The sequence below is a fragment of the Heliangelus exortis genome, chromosome Z (assembly GCF_036169615.1).
Source record: "Heliangelus exortis chromosome Z, bHelExo1.hap1, whole genome shotgun sequence".
NCBI classification, from domain to species: Eukaryota; Metazoa; Chordata; class Aves; order Apodiformes; family Trochilidae; genus Heliangelus; species Heliangelus exortis.
The window spans coordinates 47,243,199-47,262,546 of record NC_092454.1 but is presented as its reverse complement, the minus strand read 5'-3'; the positions used below and the strand labels follow the sequence as shown (position 1 = coordinate 47,262,546).

General features: G+C 39.6%; 1 long non-coding RNA gene across 1 annotated transcript; it reads right to left on the bottom strand.

Annotated features, from left to right (window-relative positions):
- Window positions 1–425: 425 nt before the first annotated feature.
- On the bottom strand, window positions 426–17,765 carry LOC139790022 (uncharacterized). Its single transcript, XR_011723346.1, has 2 exons — window positions 17,600–17,765; window positions 426–2,490 (listed from the first exon to the last, which is right to left on the bottom strand). It is a non-coding gene; the product is annotated as an uncharacterized lncRNA (long non-coding RNA).
- Window positions 17,766–19,348: the final 1,583 nt, after the last annotated feature.

The window sequence follows — 19,348 nt, the reverse complement described above, 5'->3', positions numbered from 1 at the left end:
TTCTGAATGGTCTTGTTATTTGTGTAGAAGTACACAATCCTTATTCCTCTCACAATTATGTATACTCCATTCTTCTCTCTCAATGTATAGAAGAAACAATTTATCCCAAAGAAGTGTCTTTTTTTTACAAAGGAGATGTTTTTCTAAACTCTGTCCTGCAAAGGGGTTAAAAAAGGCTGCTTTGTCTCAAGAAATATTATGAACACTTTGGAAGGCAGATGATTAGATCAGATGATCAGTAACAAAGTAATATGTTATGGGTAAACTTTTTTTTTGTCAGTAGTTGCTCATTTCACTTAAAACTACAGTATCTATTTTTGTATTAGAAGAGAACAAGTTATATTTATCATATGACAGATATTACATCAGTTCTGTAGGAAAATCATCATTACTACTGGTAGTCATTGAAGATTCCATCTCAATAATAATGAAAAATGCATTTTATTAATCATTGTACAATGAAGTATGTGCTGTTTACTGCTGGTTCATCCAGCTTCTAGTAACATTCACATCCCCAAAACACAGAAGCTTTTTCCTTGTGCCTTCAAAGTTTAATCTATAAAGTGTACATTCATAAAAGTCATGTCAGATTAGACAACCTGAAATAAAGAGATTGTTCTACTGCTTGTGGCAGTAGAAGGGTACTGACAAAATCTCTGAGGCTTTCAGAGGTTTCCTGAGACTAGATAAACTGAAATAAGAAATTTATGTATCTTCTAAATGAACCTGTCATTTCCAAGATTCAACAAACCAGCAGAAGGACCTGAAGTCCCAAGGTAGTCCTTGTCTTCTCAGATGGATCTAGTTTTCTATCTGTCTCAAAGCTATTACTGTTCACATTGTTCCAGAGGATCATATAGGTAACACATTTCATGTTAATATTTTCAGTGGGAATAAGTTTCAATTACATGAGAATTTTCCCTTGCATATATCTCTTAGAATAGCGTTGGTCTGTGCTGAAAAAGTGGCACTGTGATTGTCATCTTCCAATAATCTCTGCAGCAAGAGGGCTTTTGCAGATTCCTACTAATAATTTGACTCTATAGCCATCTCTATACATTCACCTAATGAGTATTCAAACAAGTTCAGTTCTGTGGAGTCACTCTTCTGGGATCTGCTTGTACTCATCACACTATTGAAGCTCCTATTTAGTCATGGTCTCAAGATGCTCAAGGACAGTGATGCTTGCCTAGACTGCTAATGGCACAGACAAAGGTTAGGTTACTCATCAAATGTATATGTAATATCTCAAAAATTTAAGCCTTCATTCCCTCATAAAGACCATGAAATTCCATATCTAGAGTAAAAATTTAGAGTAAAAATTTTCCCAATAATTTGCAAGTGAAGCTGAGTTCTTAAGGGCTGCACTGCTTAGTTCTTTGTTTTTTATGAGTCAAAGCAAATTTCAGCTGCTCAGTTAGGTTGTGTAAAATGCCTTTGCATGATTACCAGCTCTCTCCAGGTGAGAAGGTGCCAGGATTCATGGTGCCTGGATAGGTGATGACTTCAACAGCATCATGTGATGGTGAGACATTGCCCAGAAGTTCATAGCAAAGGTACATATCTTCTGAGACCTGCTGAGAGCATCCAAAAAAGGAGCCATAAACATTCTTCCTGTACTTTACTTTCTTCTGTGTATTTCCCCAAAACCTAATAAGGACACTGGGATCTGCAGCAGGACCATCCATAGATTAATAATTCACTGTCCAGAGCACATACGTTGAAGTTTCTTCAGAGACCAGACACACTGATCAAAGCTTATAATTAAAGAACAACATACCTCATAGGTACCTAAATTTTGGGGGGATTTAGGGTTTGTTTTTTTTTTCCTGAGTCCCAGGAAAGTAGCTGGAGTGAGGGTTTTCTGTATTTGTACAAAGCCCTCTCTCTCAAATTTAGTCTTCCTCTTCTCTGAGACTTCTAGTTGTGATCTTATTTGTTATTTATAAAGCGGCTGAAGTATCTGAAGCATCTCTCAAACAGAGACATAGTTTCTCACATCAGGAATTTGCAGTCTAAATAATGAAGCCTTGGGGCCAAATCCATTGCTGACACAGGCAGGCACAGCTCTACTGTATTCAGCTGAGTTGTGCTTGCATATTCTATCAGCAAATGTTTAATCTTGTGTTTGCAAAATCAGATGTTGCTACTGAAATTGTTCTGAGGTAGTGAATTTGATTAAGTGTTTTTACAGCAAGAGGAAAAGATTGCTTTGCTCTGCAAGTGTCCTTGTCTGTTTGAATGGGGTTAGATACTTAACAAATGAAACAACAGTTTAAAAATCCATCTAGATACTTGTTCCATCAGAGTCGTATAACTTTAAGAGTAAATTATTTACATTGTATTCTTCGAGTTGAATAGCAGCACAGTCAATGGCTCCAAGTGCATATGTGAACAGGATGATACTTCATGATGAGCTGGACTCTTCATTTCTCTTCACTGGCTCCAACCATCTCGACCTGTCCTTCAGCATATCCTTCTCCGCTTAACCTGATAGAAGCAAAAAGATTTTCTACTCCTTATATTCCATCTATTGTTATTACACACTTAGTATTGCAAGTATAATCACTAAACTTTGAAATGTTTTGACAGCTATGGAAATTAGTTTCTTCTCAGTATGCATACAAAAGACAAGTAATAGATTATATATATTTCCTATTTACATGGGGGATATATCTTGCAACATTCAGTTCCTACCTGTCCATGAGGGAAATGGTACAATGAAGACTACATATTTTCACATTACATCTTTTCAGATCAAAGCTTCACTCTTTGACAGTTTTGGATATGTATGGTCCATGTTTTTTAGTCAATATTGTCTTTTTCTTGACAGCAGAATTATTTTTTTTTTTGTATGGTTCTTTTTATCAGATTTTGTACTGACTTTGAAAGCAGTGTGAAAAAGGATGTCTAAGACAAACACTCTGACACTATGACACGGCTCCTTTAACACTAAGTGTGTAGTGTTAAAGGAGAGCTATCAATATGTGCCTCATTTTAATGTAGTGGGTTTGACTTTCTGACGAGGTATTTGGGAAATGAGGCACAATAAGGGCATCCAGGGTTAGATAGTGGGGTGAGGATGGCACAAGCCTGGGACAGGGTGGGCTCTTGGTTCAGGGCCACAGCTCGGCACAGGCAGGGCAGCAGGGATGGAGAAACCCCTGGGTCCAGGGGATGGTCCTTCCCTGAGTCTCAGAGCCAGATGCCCTATGGGGTGGGAGAAGGGGAGCACAAATTCAGAGCCCTGACAGCATGAATAGTGCTCACCTCTGTTCAGTATTACCACGTGACTCAAGGCAAAGTGCTTCAAAAGGTCCTGAAAAATGGTATGGGTAATATTTTACAGAGTAATTTTCTTGTCTTTTCCTTTTTTCTTCTCCGTGGAAGATAAGAAGGCCCTAACAACCCACCTGGCAGAGGACCCCACTGAGGTCATGGCCACACTGGTGGGACAGACTGCCACAGCAAATCACTTCCATGAGGAGCAGCTAGCTGTTGCTCTGAAAAAGGAAAGAAGGCTTGCACAAATCTCACTTTTTCAGTTTTATCTTATTTAGAATAACTCTCATAAAGTAATGGTGGAATCAAGCACATAGCTTCTGTCCCAGTAACTCATGTCCAAATGATGGGGGCTTTAACTTCAGAGTCCAGGACTACAAATTTAATGCTTGTATACACTGTGCATATTCACAGCCACTTCTCAGATTGTCAAAGATCTCAGCATATGGATATTGGGTCTTTTCTTCAACAGACATACATTATGTCTGTCAAGAATGTCAAGAATAATGTACAAGTTATGTCAGATTATTTTACCATTCCCACCCCTACTTTTTTGTCAATTCATTTACTGAGCATTGAAATAGGTCATCAATTATGTAATGCTGCAAAATACACTAAATTGAATTACAAATATTTTTGTGAGTACTTTTTTGTTACAAAGAGTGTAAATTTATTGTCCCAAGAGCCATAATGAATATTTATGTTCTGTCAGTGGTCTGAAGTAGACCATACTGGGACTCTCTCCCAGGCAGTGCTGTATGCTTTCCCCCACTTTAGACCACTGGAAAGAGTTCCATCTCCAGGCCTCATTCCAGAATGGTTCTCCTACTTCATCCATCAGATATAGTGAGATTTCAGTGTCTTAAGTGGATGTTATTCAGCAAGAGATCAGCAAAACCTGTCTCTGAAGGAACATAGCCTTGTCAACTGGAGTATACTCACCAAGGACATTTCTGGGACTCCTGAGCAGAAAGTACCCCTTGGTGCAACTCCATCAGTTTAAATCAGTTCTCCAGTCCCTCACACCACACCAGAATTTGGCCCCTGGTCAGGTTAGTGTTTTGTCATAAAGCCATGAACAGATTTCTACAGCTGGAAATCTGTGCACACTCTGTCCCATGGGTTGGTGAAATCATCACATTCCAGACAAGTTTTTAGGACAGTTTTCTTTAAAGGTTTACCATACTTGACATAGCAACTACTTTTTTTTTTTTTTTTTATGGAAGATGAATTCAGAGATTAGTCACTGCCAGGACTAATTCTGAATAAGCTCAGAGACTCATAGCTGAGAAAAAGCATGTGTTTGTGAGCATATTTGTACATATTCTGATCAGCAAGTGTTTAAATCATAATCAAAATCAGTTCTTCTTCATGTATTCTTAATGTGGCAAGTGCATACATCATATTCATTTCCTGCAAATGAGATGAAAACTTACAGGATCAGAAACAAATATGGAAAAAAAAATCAAAACAAAAAAACAAGCAAAAAACAACAAAAAAGAAAACCCCACCAAAACCAGAAAAAAAACCCACATAAAAAGTCTACCATTTTTGTTGAGATTTTTTCCATTCTTATTTCTGCGGTCAATTTATTTGAAATGGCAGTGAGAGGTGGCATGTACAAACAATGTACAGGTCAAGCTCACCTCATAACTAATTGTGGGTAGAATCTGGCTCACAAAGCTCAGGAAAACAGCAATGTATTAAGGCCTTCTCTTATTTTATGGGTAACATGTTGTGCTTTCTGTTAGCTTCAAAAGAAAACAAATACTGTTTTCCTGTAGAAATCTTGATGGACTGGAAAAACAGTGGAGGAATGAACAGAAAAACAAACAAATTCTGCCAAGTGGATGTTGATTTTACCTCTCTCTGAACTGTGTCCAGAAATCAAATAACCTGACCATGATGTTATAGAAAGTAGCTGAAGCCTCTTAGACCTGCTACAGCTGAGTTCATTTCCATGCATTTTCTAACTTACAGCCACAAATTAAAATATATTATTAAATGTAATCATTTGCAAAAATAGGTTTGTTATTTTTTTCCAGCAACACTTACAACACATGATCTGAAGGCCCTGGGGACCTAGGGTTTCTAAGAAAATGAAGTAAGGATGGAAACTCTGCAATCAACAGGTTTATATTGTCTCGTCATCCCCTGGAAAATTCTTAGGGACACTGAAACAGTACCCAGTGGAACCATAGTTCTCCATTTTATGCTACTTCAAAGTGAAGGCATCTCAGAAAAGCCACCAGAAATTAGTAGTGAAATCACTCATAAGGCTGAGTTTTGGAACACTGGAGGTCACTTTTTTAGAGATCAACATGATTTGCCCTAGGGCAGGCTTTTACAGCAGTACAAGACACAGAATTCCCCACTCCATGCTGCCCTCCTGTTCTCAGGATGCTCCCCCTGGATCCTCTGCCAGCAGCCAGGGTGGGGCCTGAGCCCCTTCCTGAGTCTTTAATTCATTTCTCAGGGCCTCACATCCCTTTCACAGCCAGCTGTGCTGGGGCTCCCTCCAAACTCCTGTGTCTTTCCCCCACCAGCAGCACACTAAATGGTAGAATGTTTCAGCCAGTTAAATGTTGAACCAGGAGTTAACATGCTAGAACGGTGGTAGGTTAATTGGGATTACATTCCCTGTCTGTGTATACATGCTGAACAGCTGTGGAGGAGGAGCCCTCTCAGACTGAGCCTGTCTGCAGCATATGATTTTTGTATTTTGCTTCAGTTTGGAGCTGTGTGGCCTGACCAAATTTGAAAGCAGAGAGTGTGTAAACCATTGTACAGATAATGTTTTTTCTCCTGAATAGCAGAGCTATAATATCAGTATTCATGTTCTTACAGGGTATGTATGACAGTATTGTAGTGACTACAATAGTCACTACTATTAGTGACTATTAATTAGGGGAGTTAGTTGGTTCTTTTTTAATTTTCTTTTTTTGATTGTTTGTTTGATTGTTTGCTTGCTTCTTAGTAAAGAGGAAGGAATGGTTTTAACTCCTCCTAGGAACACAAGAGCTATTCTACACTCCTGCTGACCATGCTAGAGCTAGATTGGTTTAAGCATCTTGGAGGACTTCACCAGTATTCTAAGCACAGAGGATCGTTAAATCCTACACAGGTTTTCAGGTTCTCAAAACATAAGGAGGTTTTCCAGTGTCAGGTGATGGAATCTATGTGTAGAAAATGTGGTGTTTTTAAAGCTGCCATTTTTTACATGGAAAGAAGACATATTATTATGAAGAGAAGGATCTGTGTAATGATTATACACCGGTGCTGTAATTTCATGGGTACTATTTTTCAGTTATTTGTTTTTTACACGTTATTATCATTCTTCATGTTTAAAGAAAAAGAGAAAACCACACTATATTCACTCTGATACAGAGAACTATTAAACCGTGTGTTTCTTCCAAAGAGTCTTTTTTTTTTTATGTTCTTCACTTTTAATGTACAATGATTAATATGCTGAACAGAGGCTGAAAAATCATGCATAGAATTGCCATTTAAATTAGTCCTTTCATGGTAGACTTCAGTTTCTGCAAAGAACAGTGATGTGCAACATAACACTTAAGCTTGGGCCTCTGAGCTCTGTGGAAAGACATCCTTATGAAAGCAATGTACAATTAAATTGTTTCAGAGGTCCATTAATCAATCCCTTCTCATCACTTCTGCATCTTCTCCAGACAGGAACAAGGTTTTTGTGTGCTGAACTTCTTCATGGGAACAGTCCTGGAGTATGTTTTTTACCCACTGCCCACAGAGGGAAGATTGTAGAGTGCACACATTTTTTATTTTTAAAATTAAGACCTGGACTGAACTTCAGCTGCCATATGTTACTGAAGCTTCCTCATCAGCATTTTTTTTCCAGTCTGTGCTTACTTAGTTGGCAGTAACTTATTAATTTGAGTGCATATTCATACCAGATATTTGATCCTGAATAAAAATTATGTTCCAAGAAAGGTAGATAGGCACAAATAACTCATGTCTTCCTACAGTGCTTCTTTGAAACAGAAATTATGCTCTTGTAGAACTTTAATGTATTATAAAAAATTATATTCACTCTGAATGTCTAGTTATGTGATTGGAGGATTTGTCCAAGGTATTGAAGAAAAATTTTAAAATTCATTAGGAAACCCTATTTTAAAATAAATTGTGTCAGCATTTAAAATAATAAAACATTAGGTGTATTATTGGGTATATAATGCATGAAGGACATAAAAAACAGTAGCAATAACTTTTTGTATTGATTCCTGTGCCTGTAAACACTGTTTGGCTTTTGTCCTTTGTACATTACATAGCAGGAGTATCTCTGAAGAACGAATGTTCATAATTTAATCTAATTTAATGGAAGGAAATTAATCATTATTATCAAGGAGCTTATACTGAATTTTTGTGCAAGTTATTTGTGTTACCATTTCAAGGCTCTATTGAAAAGCATTTCCAACCCTAAATTTCCAAGGAATTTATTTGTTAATTTTCTTTTAGATTATGAAATCTATTAACAAAATATAGAAACTATACTAATCTGCAGGGGAAATCCTTCCTCCAGTTACCCACATTACAGTTTTCATCCAGTAAAGTTGGTTAGAAACTCCACACTCTCCAGCCTCTGTGCTTCATACAGAGAGCTTGTCCAGAAGACTTACCAGTCTTGAGAAGTGCCCTTTGGTAGAGTAAGTTAAACCACACGAAGGCACCCATGATGCATCATTAATGTGACCACAAGAGCACAGTTCCACTCACTCCTCTGTCACTTGGAGAAGAAAGTCATCATCAATGCATTCCAGGAACCTTCTGCACTGCTGATGCCCTGACATGTTGTTACTCCAACAGGTATCTGGAACCTTCTGCGCTGCACTGGTTATCTGTTGTCCCATCAACAGAGATATCTGGGTGGTTGAAGCCCTGCCATGAGGAACAGGGCTAATGAATGTGAGGCTATTCCCAGCTGTCTATAAAAGGCACCCATTCATCCACTCAGTCTTCCTGGTCAGGTAGCCTGTAGCAGAGCCCCACTATAAAGTCATCTGTCCCTGCCCTCCTTTAAACCAAACCCATAAGCTCTTGGTCAGCTCCTCATCCACCCCCAGGTGGAGGTCCATGCACACCAGATGGTCATTGACTTAAGAGGGCAATACCCCCTCCTTGTCTCCCCTCTCTGTCACAGAATCATAGAATCAAAAGATGATTTGGGTTGGAAGGGACCTCTAAAGGTCATCTAGTCCAACACTCCTGCAGTAAGCAGGGATATCCTCAACTAGACCAGGTCTCTTAGAGCATTGTTGAGCCTCCCCTTGAATGTGTCCAGGGATGGGGCCTCTACTACCCCTCTGGGCAAACTGTTCCATTGTTACACTACTCTTATGGTAAAGAACTTGTTCCTAAATTCCAGTCTACATCTACTCTTCTCTAATTTAAAGCCATTGTCCCCCATACTATGACTACAAGCCTTTGTAAACAGTTCCTCTCCAACTTTCTTGTAGGCCCCTTCAGATACTGGAAGGTCACTATGAGGTTCTCTTTTCCAGTCAGAACAACCCCAGATCTCTCAGCCTGTCCTTGTAGGAGAGGTGTTCCAGCCCCTTGATAATGTTCATGGCCTTCCTCTGTACTCGTTCCATCAAGTCCATGAACTTTCTGTGCTGGAGGCTCCACCTGGATGCAGTACTCCAGGTGAGGTCTTACCAGAGCACAATAGAGTGGCAGAACCATCCCCCTCAGTCTGCTGGCCATGCTTCTTTTGATACGGCTCAGGATGTGATTGGCCTTCTGGGCTGCAGCCCTGCACTGTTAGATCATGTCCAGCTTTTCATCCACCAAGTTCTTCTCCCTTACTTAAGGTCCTGTAGCCTTCCATTCCAATACTCCAGTCACAGGAGTCATCCCACCATGTTGCCATGATGCCCATCAAATCATGGGCCCACAGGCATGTGTACATCTCTAACCCCTCTTGTTTATTCCCCATGCTGTGTGCATTTTCATGGTGGCATTTAAGTTGTGCCTGCAGTGAAGCTGACTCACTAGCAGGAGTGGCTGGAATTCCTTTGAGATGTTTCTCCTGTGCTTCTACATTGGGTCCTGCAACCACAAGAGCCCCTGGTTCATCTCTGTAAGACTTCAAGTGTTCTGCAGTAAACCCAGCACATCCCCAAATACCAGGCTGAGGGCCCTCACTAGCACCCCATCCCTGAAGTCAGTAGTATAGGTACTGCTAGTCCCCATAAAAAATGAGACAGAAAATGTACTGACAGTCATCAGAGATAGAGAACACCCAGCAAAATAAATGGCATTGTTCCCAGGCATATATATTACTAAGAAAATACAGGAATGAACTGGCTAAATTAAGTGTTTGATATTAGAAAGATTTTTTAAGGGGATGGGTGAGGAGGAGCCATAAAGTAAAGTATATTACTACAATCACCTCATTTTACTGGCAGGTGCATGACAGTGGAGATATAGCACTGGCTTTAACCCTTTCACATACTGATGTTCTCCATCTCTTCAGAACTCTTTCATCTGTAGTACAGCTGGTCCTTGATTAGAGATCTCTAAAGTAAAACTGTGAACTGTTTCCTACTAAGAAGTATTTGATATGATGTCTAAACACCAAGTCTGTTTCTAAATCTTCAGATGCTTTGGTTTTTATGGTTATTGAACCAATCTTCTGGACAGTACAGGCAGGAGCGCTGTTAAACCCTCTGTCCTTAGAAGCTTCTTCAATACCCATCTTCTCTACCATCATCATCCTGGACTTTGTTAGTGGTTTGCAGCAGTAGCAACAAAACTTAACTCATATTTCTTACACCTAAGAAGGAAAACTTTGTAGCTTGTCACTATAACTCCTGATAACAGCTTAGCAGAAAATACCAGCTTTCACTCCAGATATGTAGGCTTATTTTTTAAAATCCAGTAATTTTTAAATGTCACTGACATTCTATTTTTCATTTGAGCTTTTAATGCTTATTTCTCTTGTCGTTACTAGTTACAGCCAGTTCCAGGGGAAAAAAACCAAACCAAACCAAACCAAACCCCCCCCCAAAAAAACCCAACTTTTGATAAAGCTCTTTTTAATGAAATTAAACCAAAATAATACATTACACATTATGGATGATAAGTCAGGAATCTCTTCACAGTAAAATATATTCTTTTTTATTCTGAATCAGAAAAAAAAAGTCATTTTTTCATAAAACACTTCATGTGAAAAATTGCTGACGTTTTCTGATGAAAAAAAATTTGATGCAAAATTCTTTGAGGGCTAAGCTGGTTAAAATGTCCCCTAGATCTGAAAGGAGAATGACAGCATAAGAGACAGCAATTTTCCTTTTCAATCACAAGAAATAACAATGGTATTTAAATCCATTTCAGCTGAAGATATACCTGAATACATATACTTATATGTGGATTGCTCCTCACAGAGCAAAGGTTTCTCTACAACAAGCTAACAACTTCTACATGAAACATTTTCAACTGTATTAAAATAAGATCAACATTATGTGTCTTCTGCTGCTGACTATATATAACAGCACTTTGTAAAATGGCTGCTAATCTCTGTAGAGCAGAGCTCTGTAGAAACAGAAAGCAGACTCACACACAACAACAGTAGAAGAAACCACAGTGGCATAAGTCACAGCAGCTAAATGCAAACAGCAGGAGTTTCGGTACAGTTGTATTCAATACAAATTTTCAGCTCTTGACAGGAAAACCCAAAGTTTTGAAGCATGCATTTGTTTGAGCATGGTATTCAAACCAGCCTTTACACCTGGGGCTTCAGTGCTCATGCCCTGTGCAATAATTTATGACCATTTGCTATTGTTTCAAAAAGCCCTGCAGGCATGTTTTTTTTTTGTCAGCTTCAGAATACAGTGTGGTGTCAAACCCAGCTTCTCTCACAGCTCCTGCATACCAGTAATTTGCCACTTGAAGAGATGTCAGACTGAATCACTATGCTATTTCCATCACCAAAACAAATAAAAAAAAAAGGCTGTAGGGGGTCTTCTTGAAACAGATGGCTAATGTTTGTTAGAAAAGCAAAACAGTGGTTCAGCAGCACAGGGAAGTACAGAACTTCATGGTCATTGCTATGGTTTTTGATGGCAATTGGATGTTATGGTAATTGCTTACAAAATTTACCAGATGTGGAGAGCTGCCTCAATAATTTGAGAGACCTGAGAGCTAGTGAAAAAGCAGGGCCTCATGAAGAAAAGCAAGGCTAACCAGAAATAGTAGCAAGGCAAGGCCTGCTGCCAGAAGACCAAGGATGAAGCAAGGCTCATTGCCAGAAGAGAGTAAGTAATTTGGAGGACACCTGCTCTGAACAAAGGGAGTACATATTCTATCGACTCTTGGTTTTCCCAGGATGTTCTATTATGGGAAAGTGCTGTAGATGTCTGTAGCTAGCAAGACCACGGTCCCTGTTTATTGTATCTTGCTTTTAAAAACATAATCCACTTTATCATGGTGCCATGTTTACTCCACTATAAAAGAGAGCTGATGGTGAATATAGTCAGACATATGTTGCCACCAAGCATATGTCTCGCCCAGCCTCAACTTTTTTCTCCTTTCTTATTTTTTCCTCACTGCGTTTGCAAGAATCAGAAGTCAATTCCCTGTTCAGTGAAAACAGGAGTTTGAATTGCACGTGGTTTCAAGTTGCCAATTACATATAAAATTCTGTGAGCAATTCTGGCATATTCTGGCTACTTCGTTTTTACCGCTTTCATCCACAGGTTAATTTAAAGCTGCAGATGGTGGAGAGCCACAGCAGAAGTAAGAATTAATGAAAAAGTATCTTTGTGTGATTAGGTGAGAGTGTGCATACATGAGTGTCTATGTATGTGTGCAAGAAATCAGAGCTTCCTATAGCATGAGTCTGTTGAGAAAAGGTTTGGCATCTGGCCCCATGGTTTTTGGCAGAGACCTGGGTCAGCTCTGTCACAGCCTGGTAAATGTCACCAATGACAGAAGCTGAAGCTGGCACATCTGGCAGTGAGCTGCTCAGACCCACATCCCTGCTCCTGGTACTGTAGATGCCAGACTCTGCCACTGGCACAAGGCTATCCAGCTGGGGCCAGGAACACCTGAGAACTTCACGGATCCCATTGCAGCGGACAACACCTTCCAGAACCCTGCTTGCCAATATCCCTGTGGAAAAGGAAAATAGTTCACAAAGTTTTGCAGAGCAGAGTAACACCTGAAAAAACACAAGCCCTTGGTCTCACTTCAGGAACACATTATTAGGGAAAATACTGTTAAAGACAGCTCTTGGTGATATAGGGGCAATATTAGTCACTGGAAAATGTGATAATGATTTGCAAAATGCACATTCTGAGTAGCTAAGAAAATCTGTGCACTTTCAGCTTGTTAGTGTGTCTGTGGTCCTTTCAAAACTGGTACACACAAATTCACCTTTGCTCAAATTCAGGGAAGGGTGAAGGGCAGGGAAAGAAGTTGAAATGAGGGATAGCATCTCAGAGGGGATCAAGAATGTTTTTAGTCTTTAGTAGACATATTGTAGGTGTCCTCAGTTTATCAAAGAACAATGTTTAGTTTGTATATAAAATATAGAACAATAAATAAAGAACAATGTTTAGTTTGTATATAAAAAGAGGGTGGTTGAAAATTATTTCCCTGACATCACGTACCAAACAAATCTTCAGTGATATCTTGAACAACCAAGTTAATTTTAGTAAGTTAAGACCAGGTTGGATGGGGCTTTGAGCAACCTATTCTAGTGGGAACTATTCCTGCCCATGGCACAGGGGTTAGAATTAGATGGTCTTTAAGGTCCCTCCCAACCCTATCTATTCTGTGATTTTATGAAGACACATGTGAAGGAAAAAACCTTCTGTCCTGACTGTTCCAATTATAGTTCTTAAGACACTAGGCATTGTTTCCCTAGTGCAAATGACTATACATATAAATTGTCAATATTATTTATAACTAAACAATTGGTTATTGCATCTTATGTATTGCAGAAATTAAGTACTGAGATCTTGCTATCAGTTTTTTAAGGTATATATTGTCTAAGTATTCAAATTCGTTTACCATTTCATTTACCTAATTCATTTACCATTTTCAAAAGTATTAAGGCAGTAATTCAGGTAGTCACGTGTCTATGTATCTTGGCAAGAGCAGCAATACAAACTCTGTGCATGTAAATAATTGCAAGATAGTGATCTGAGCCTGTGTAGTATGGGTGAAAAAAAAACAGACCAAAGTAACACAAAGGTCATGTAGCTATGAGATGGCACTAAGCTTGCTCTTGAAGTGCTAGAGTTCTCAGTGTTCTTTTTTTTTTTTAATGTAGTATTTTTCAGACAGCAGAAAGACAAGTGGCATTACTGGAGCAGAAAAGAAAGAAGAAATAGAAAGGACAAATATACCAACATTTATCCTCAAAGGAGATGGTCAGTATCTTTCTGTTTCATGTGAAAGCCAAAGCTCATGGGCAAAGAAACTCATCTATCCAAGGAATCTTTAAAATGTATATACGGAAATATGTAGGTATGTGTCCATATGCCTACACAGACATGTATGTTTAATCTACACATAGAAGCTGTTTCTTGTCATAAGATGATAACTTAATCTGTATATCTTGATGAGATAATGTGGCATGGTAGACAGGGACATGGAAAAGAATTCAAAAGAACTGGCTTCTTATTCCTGGCTCTGCTACAAAGCATTTTGAGAGTCACTGTGTTTTCTTTTCACTTGCTGTTTTCTATTTAGATAATGATGTAAATAGTAAGCTCTTGACAGAGCAGAATGCTCTGCAGAATCTGCAGAATGCTTTGCTGTGTGGCATCCCAAACTACCTGAAATCTCTTGGCTTTGACATAATAACACTAGCAGATAAACCCATCCTAAAATCTTCATAAATGCCAGTACCTTTTCAAGAACCAACTTTCCTGCAGCTGAGCTGGTGGCATATCTCCCAAAATTAACATTATGTCAGATTTGGACAAGATTGGTCCAATATGTGAGACTGCTGTGGAATCATGGAAGGATAGATCAGGTGAGCTTTTGAAGGCAACTGCATTCTAGTCTGTTCCATGATTACCGAAGGAAATTTAGGCCACTATATGGCAAGTGAATGAAAATTTCAGATCAGCTGGCCAAGCTTATATCGCTGGTGATGAATTTCAGTCATGCTGTGGAACAAGTTACTATGTCCAGTGTTTTTTTATTAACTTTTGCTATTTTGCTTTACAAAATGATCAATGAAACCAGCAAGAGGATTTTATTGAGTAATGTTACACTGAGAGCAACAATAGGATGCAGACCAGAGGCCATCATACCAGGTGAAGTATTTAACAAAACATAACTTCTGTATCAACGGTATTCCTCCCCCTGAACTTACTAAGTGTAATGATAAAGATAGAATTGAAAATCTAAACAAACTTTCGTGACTTGAGCATTTCATTCTCTGAATTCATAATGAAGAGGATTTGTATTTTGTCATTTATCACCCCTTAACAAGAAGATTGGAGGGCTAAACAAGGCAGTGTGATTAAATCGAAGACCCAGTGAAAAGAGACCAAATAAAGTTAACTGATGGAATCAGAGGAAAATAAGACAATAAGAAAAATTAATCTGTGCCTAGAGCTTCCACAGTCTGAGGCTAAACTGAGATAAAGGAGGCAAATTCTTAATCACTGTCATGTGGCATCATTGAAATCTTTAGTTGTTGCTGAAAAACACAGTAAAGAAAACATAAATTGTGTTCAAAATCAGATTGTTTAGAAAAATTTTCTGCATCCTGGCTTGTATCAGGAACAGTGTGGCCAGCAGGACCTGGGATGTAATTCTTCCTTGTTCTCAGCACTGGTGAGGCCTCACCTCAAGTACTGTGTGCAGTTCCGGGCCCCTCACCTCAAGAAAGATACTGAGGTGCTGGACCAGGTCCAGAGGAGAGTGATGAGGCTGGTGAAGGGGCTGGGGGAAAGTCTTCTAAGGAGAGGCTGAGGGAGCTGGGGTTGTTTAGCCTGGAGAAGAGGAGACTTAGGGGGGACTTTATCACTCTCTACAGCTACCTGGAGGAAGGTTGTAGTCAGGTGGGGGGCTGTCATTTCTCCCAGGCTATTAGTGACAGGATAAGAGGCCATGACCTGAAGCTGTGACAGGGGAGGTTTAGGTTGGGTATCAGGAAGCACTTCCTCACAGAGAGGGTGATCAGGCACTGAAATGGACTGCACAGGGAAGTGGTGGAGTCACCATTACTGGAGATATTTAAGAAAAGTCCAGATGTGGCACTTAGTGCCATGGTCTAGCCTATGTGGTGTTAGGTCATAGGCTGGACTTAATTATCTCCAAGGTCTTTTCCAGCCTCAGTAAGTCTGTGATTCTATGATTCTGATTAAGGAAAGGCTGTAAGGAATCCTTCTCCCTGAAAAGGAAGGAGTGGCAGAAAGTAACCTGAGGGACCATAAACAATCACTCGCCGTCCCCCTGTGCAACAGGGGAGGAGGAGGTAGAGATATCAAGAACAAAGTAATTTGGCCATGGAAGGAAGAGAGGAATGGAGGAAAAGTATTTAAGCTCTGTTTTGTGTTTTCCCTTTGCCCTGTTTTGGTTTCATTAATGATAAATTAAATTGATTTTTTTCCCCAAGTTGAGTCTGTTTTGCCCGTGACCATAATTGGTGAGTGATAACCTTGTCATGACCCATGAGATTTTAGGTGGATTTCCTCCTCACCATCCCATAATGGGGAAGGGAGAACGAGTGGCCGTGTGGTCCTTTGTCATTGGCCAGGCACAAACCACAACAGCGGCTCAGAGATAATAACCAAATTATGGCAACACAAGGTCAGTTTTACTTTCCTACTAGATGATTTGAGAAACAATAACTATGAACTTTCCCTGATGTGTTCTCGGTCTCTTCTGCCTCATTCTCACATTTGAGTTTCAAAAACCAAAGTTCGTAGTCAAAGCTACTAGGATATTTTCCTTTTGAAGAGTGTCATTTAAATACCCATAAATTGTTGAATATATTTTCAGACTAGTGAGTCAAGAAATTATCATCAGGCAGTTCATTCCAGATCCCAGACCCCATTCCAACAGGTCAGTAGGGATGCCATAAAACAGCCGGCTGTGCAGAGATGCTGCAGAGAACAGGGCACTGAGAGGACAGCTGGGAGAAAAGAGTCACTGCCCCATAAGGAATGGACAGAGTACCTGCAAGATTGTGTATGCAAAATTCATGGAGCTGAGTGAACCACCACCTGGAAGGCATTGATAACTTCTGATGTTCCCTGCACAGGCGTACTTCTCATCATACTTCTGTGGGAAGATTGTTCTAAATGCCATCTTATTTCTGTTATGTTCGTGCCACATATGTCACACACACTATCCCAGAGGTAAACCTCAGCTTTGAATAACTTTCTAATGCATTGAGGTTTTTTCCAAACTACATTTGAACACTCAATCTTCTTTTCAGCTCCCCAGATTGCTTTTGATCTTCCCCATAGTCAACATGGAGCTGTCAAAGATGCTCATGTAGCTGGCTCTTTTGTTTCCTTCACCAGTTTTCTGTGTCTGTCCATGCCTTCTTGCCTTCTTTCTATTTACATCTTTAACAGAGACCCAGTTTATTTATGATCTTACAGACACATTAATAAGCTGTCTTCACCACCCACATGTCTAAGATGAAGAAAGTGAAAAGAAAAATGGTGATATTTTCTGTGAGAGTAACAGAACATCCTACCTTATCTGCATTTGTTTCTTAAATAGTCCAGACAAACATTTGAGTCTGTGTTTTTCCTACACACTAACTAGTTCAGATCAGTCTAAAAATCTTTCTGTTGTATGCAGCATGTGTTTTGCATTCATGTATGTTTCATAAATACATATTCTTTCTTATCTTGTGGATATATAAAGGTGCACTTGTCATGAATCTGCCTGCCTTAGAGCTCTTATAGTGTGAGGCCTGTGGACATTTTTTTCCCCCCTGTTATTTCTTTATCAATATCTATATAAATCCATGTCTTTAACACCAGCCTAACAAGGCTTTTCTGGAAATCTTGGTATGCTGAGCCTGCTGAGTCACTGGGGACTTCCTCACCTGAGTCCTTGAAGAAGCTGAGAACCTCTGGTCCGTCAAAGCCTGTAAATGAAAGCAAGTCTCTTCAGTGAAAGGGGGATTACTCTGACTCCTTCCGGAGAACATTATCACATCTTCTAAGGACATGGTGGGAAAATTACAATCAGTAAGTACACAAGCCACTAATACTGAGCATATATTTGTGGGACATTCTGAACCTCCCTGCAGCTTTATTTCATTGCTTCATCAGGGTCAAACATCACCCTGTTTTCCTACCTGATGGGGAAGGCACAAGCCCTTTGAAGCCAGGTGTTCCTGGTGGCAGTAGAGGGACCATTCTTCTCCTGCTCCAGCAGCTCGTCATGACTGAAAAGGCAGAGCACCCAAAGCAGCTGCACATCAAAACTTTGAAACACAAAGCTGGTAGTACTGTAACTTACTTGGAAAGTTCTTTCTCCTATGGCAAGAACACAATGTTCTATTCTGGGAGCTGGCTGTTTCCCCAAAGTGTTCTTGTTTGCCTAATGCATTTGCTGAAGGACAGGACATTATCTGCCTACGCATAAAATGCAGGAGCAGTGTTATTTCTCCAATTTGCATTATTCATCCAGAACGAGAAAGCTTTTCTTGTCAAAGAGGAAGCTTGTTGGGCTGGCTTGCTCTGCCTGTTATTAATAAACAACTGAAACAGTGTTTTAGTCATCTAAACATAGAACAATGCATTTTATTTGTTTATATGCCAGAGACAAGTGAATAAGCGAAAGTTAATTTTGGTAAAAAACAATGCAGGAAATTCTACAGAGTGTAACAGTAACATGTTAAACCATGTTATAACATGGGTTTACTCGCAGAAAGGCAAAGGGGAAAAAATGAAACTGAGGAGGAAAGCAGAGTTTTGACACTGCAGAGTACTGATTTACTACTTCTGGAAAATGCCCTTCAAGAAAAAAAGGCATGAAAGGCAGAAAGGAGAAGGCCAGGATCAAGCCAGGACAGGAACACAGGCAGGTGATGGACTGCAAAATGGGCTCCCAAGTGGTCATTGTTACACCCCCCCCCCCACATTGGACTCTAGTGGCAGCTGGATCCCCAGCAGTTCAATACATTGTACAGGACCGTGATGTTTGGTACAGATGGACTTAACGTGAAAAGCATTTTTTTCACATTTTGCAGAAACATAAAAAATTATATCCCTCAGGCTGCCACAGAAACCAATTGCATAGAAGTTAAATGCTCTCTTTTTGGGTGGATATATTTTAACACCATTTTACTATTCTGCTTTACCTAATTAATTCAGAGTTGAAGCTTCGGGAAGAATACGCAGCTCTTCTCCAACATTTAACTGTGGTTTTGCAGGCAATCAAGAGAGTCTAGAAGGGATTTTGTCCCCGAACTTGTACCCATTCTTGTAGTGGTGCAGCCTCCCCGTCACAGCTGCAGTGGTCACACCCATTGCACGTGCTCCTAGAAGTGTAGGAAGAACAAGACTATTTCTATCTGTGGTGACACTGATTTGTGCCACTTTGGAGAGCACAACCTAAACTTATCCCTCTGCCAGATTCCCCTAAATAGTGCTGTAAAAAAATCTATGTAAAATGTTTCATATTTGAAGAAGTGTGAGAGTTATAATTTAGTATTTATCATTATTATTTGATACTTACACATGTGAGTTTTGGATAAACTGAGATGGCCAAGAATTTTATTCTTACCATGTCTGCCTTTTGGACAAAGTACATACGTGCTTTTGTAGTTATGGTTGTAGTGCTATGTTACAGTGACATTATGCCTGTTAGCAAGCTGTTGTGCCAGCTTTGCATGACACACATGAGAGCAAATGATTAGATAGAGGAACAGTCTGTTTAAGCCTACTTGTACCAGCTTTCCAGTGGGAAGTCCCTTCTGTCTGATATTAACATCACGGTGATGTATGCTGGGTTTGACAGTAGCTGTGAATATCCATGTGGTATTATGTGTTTGGAAAGTGTTGATCTCATGGACTATGGGGATTACAGATGACTACAATTT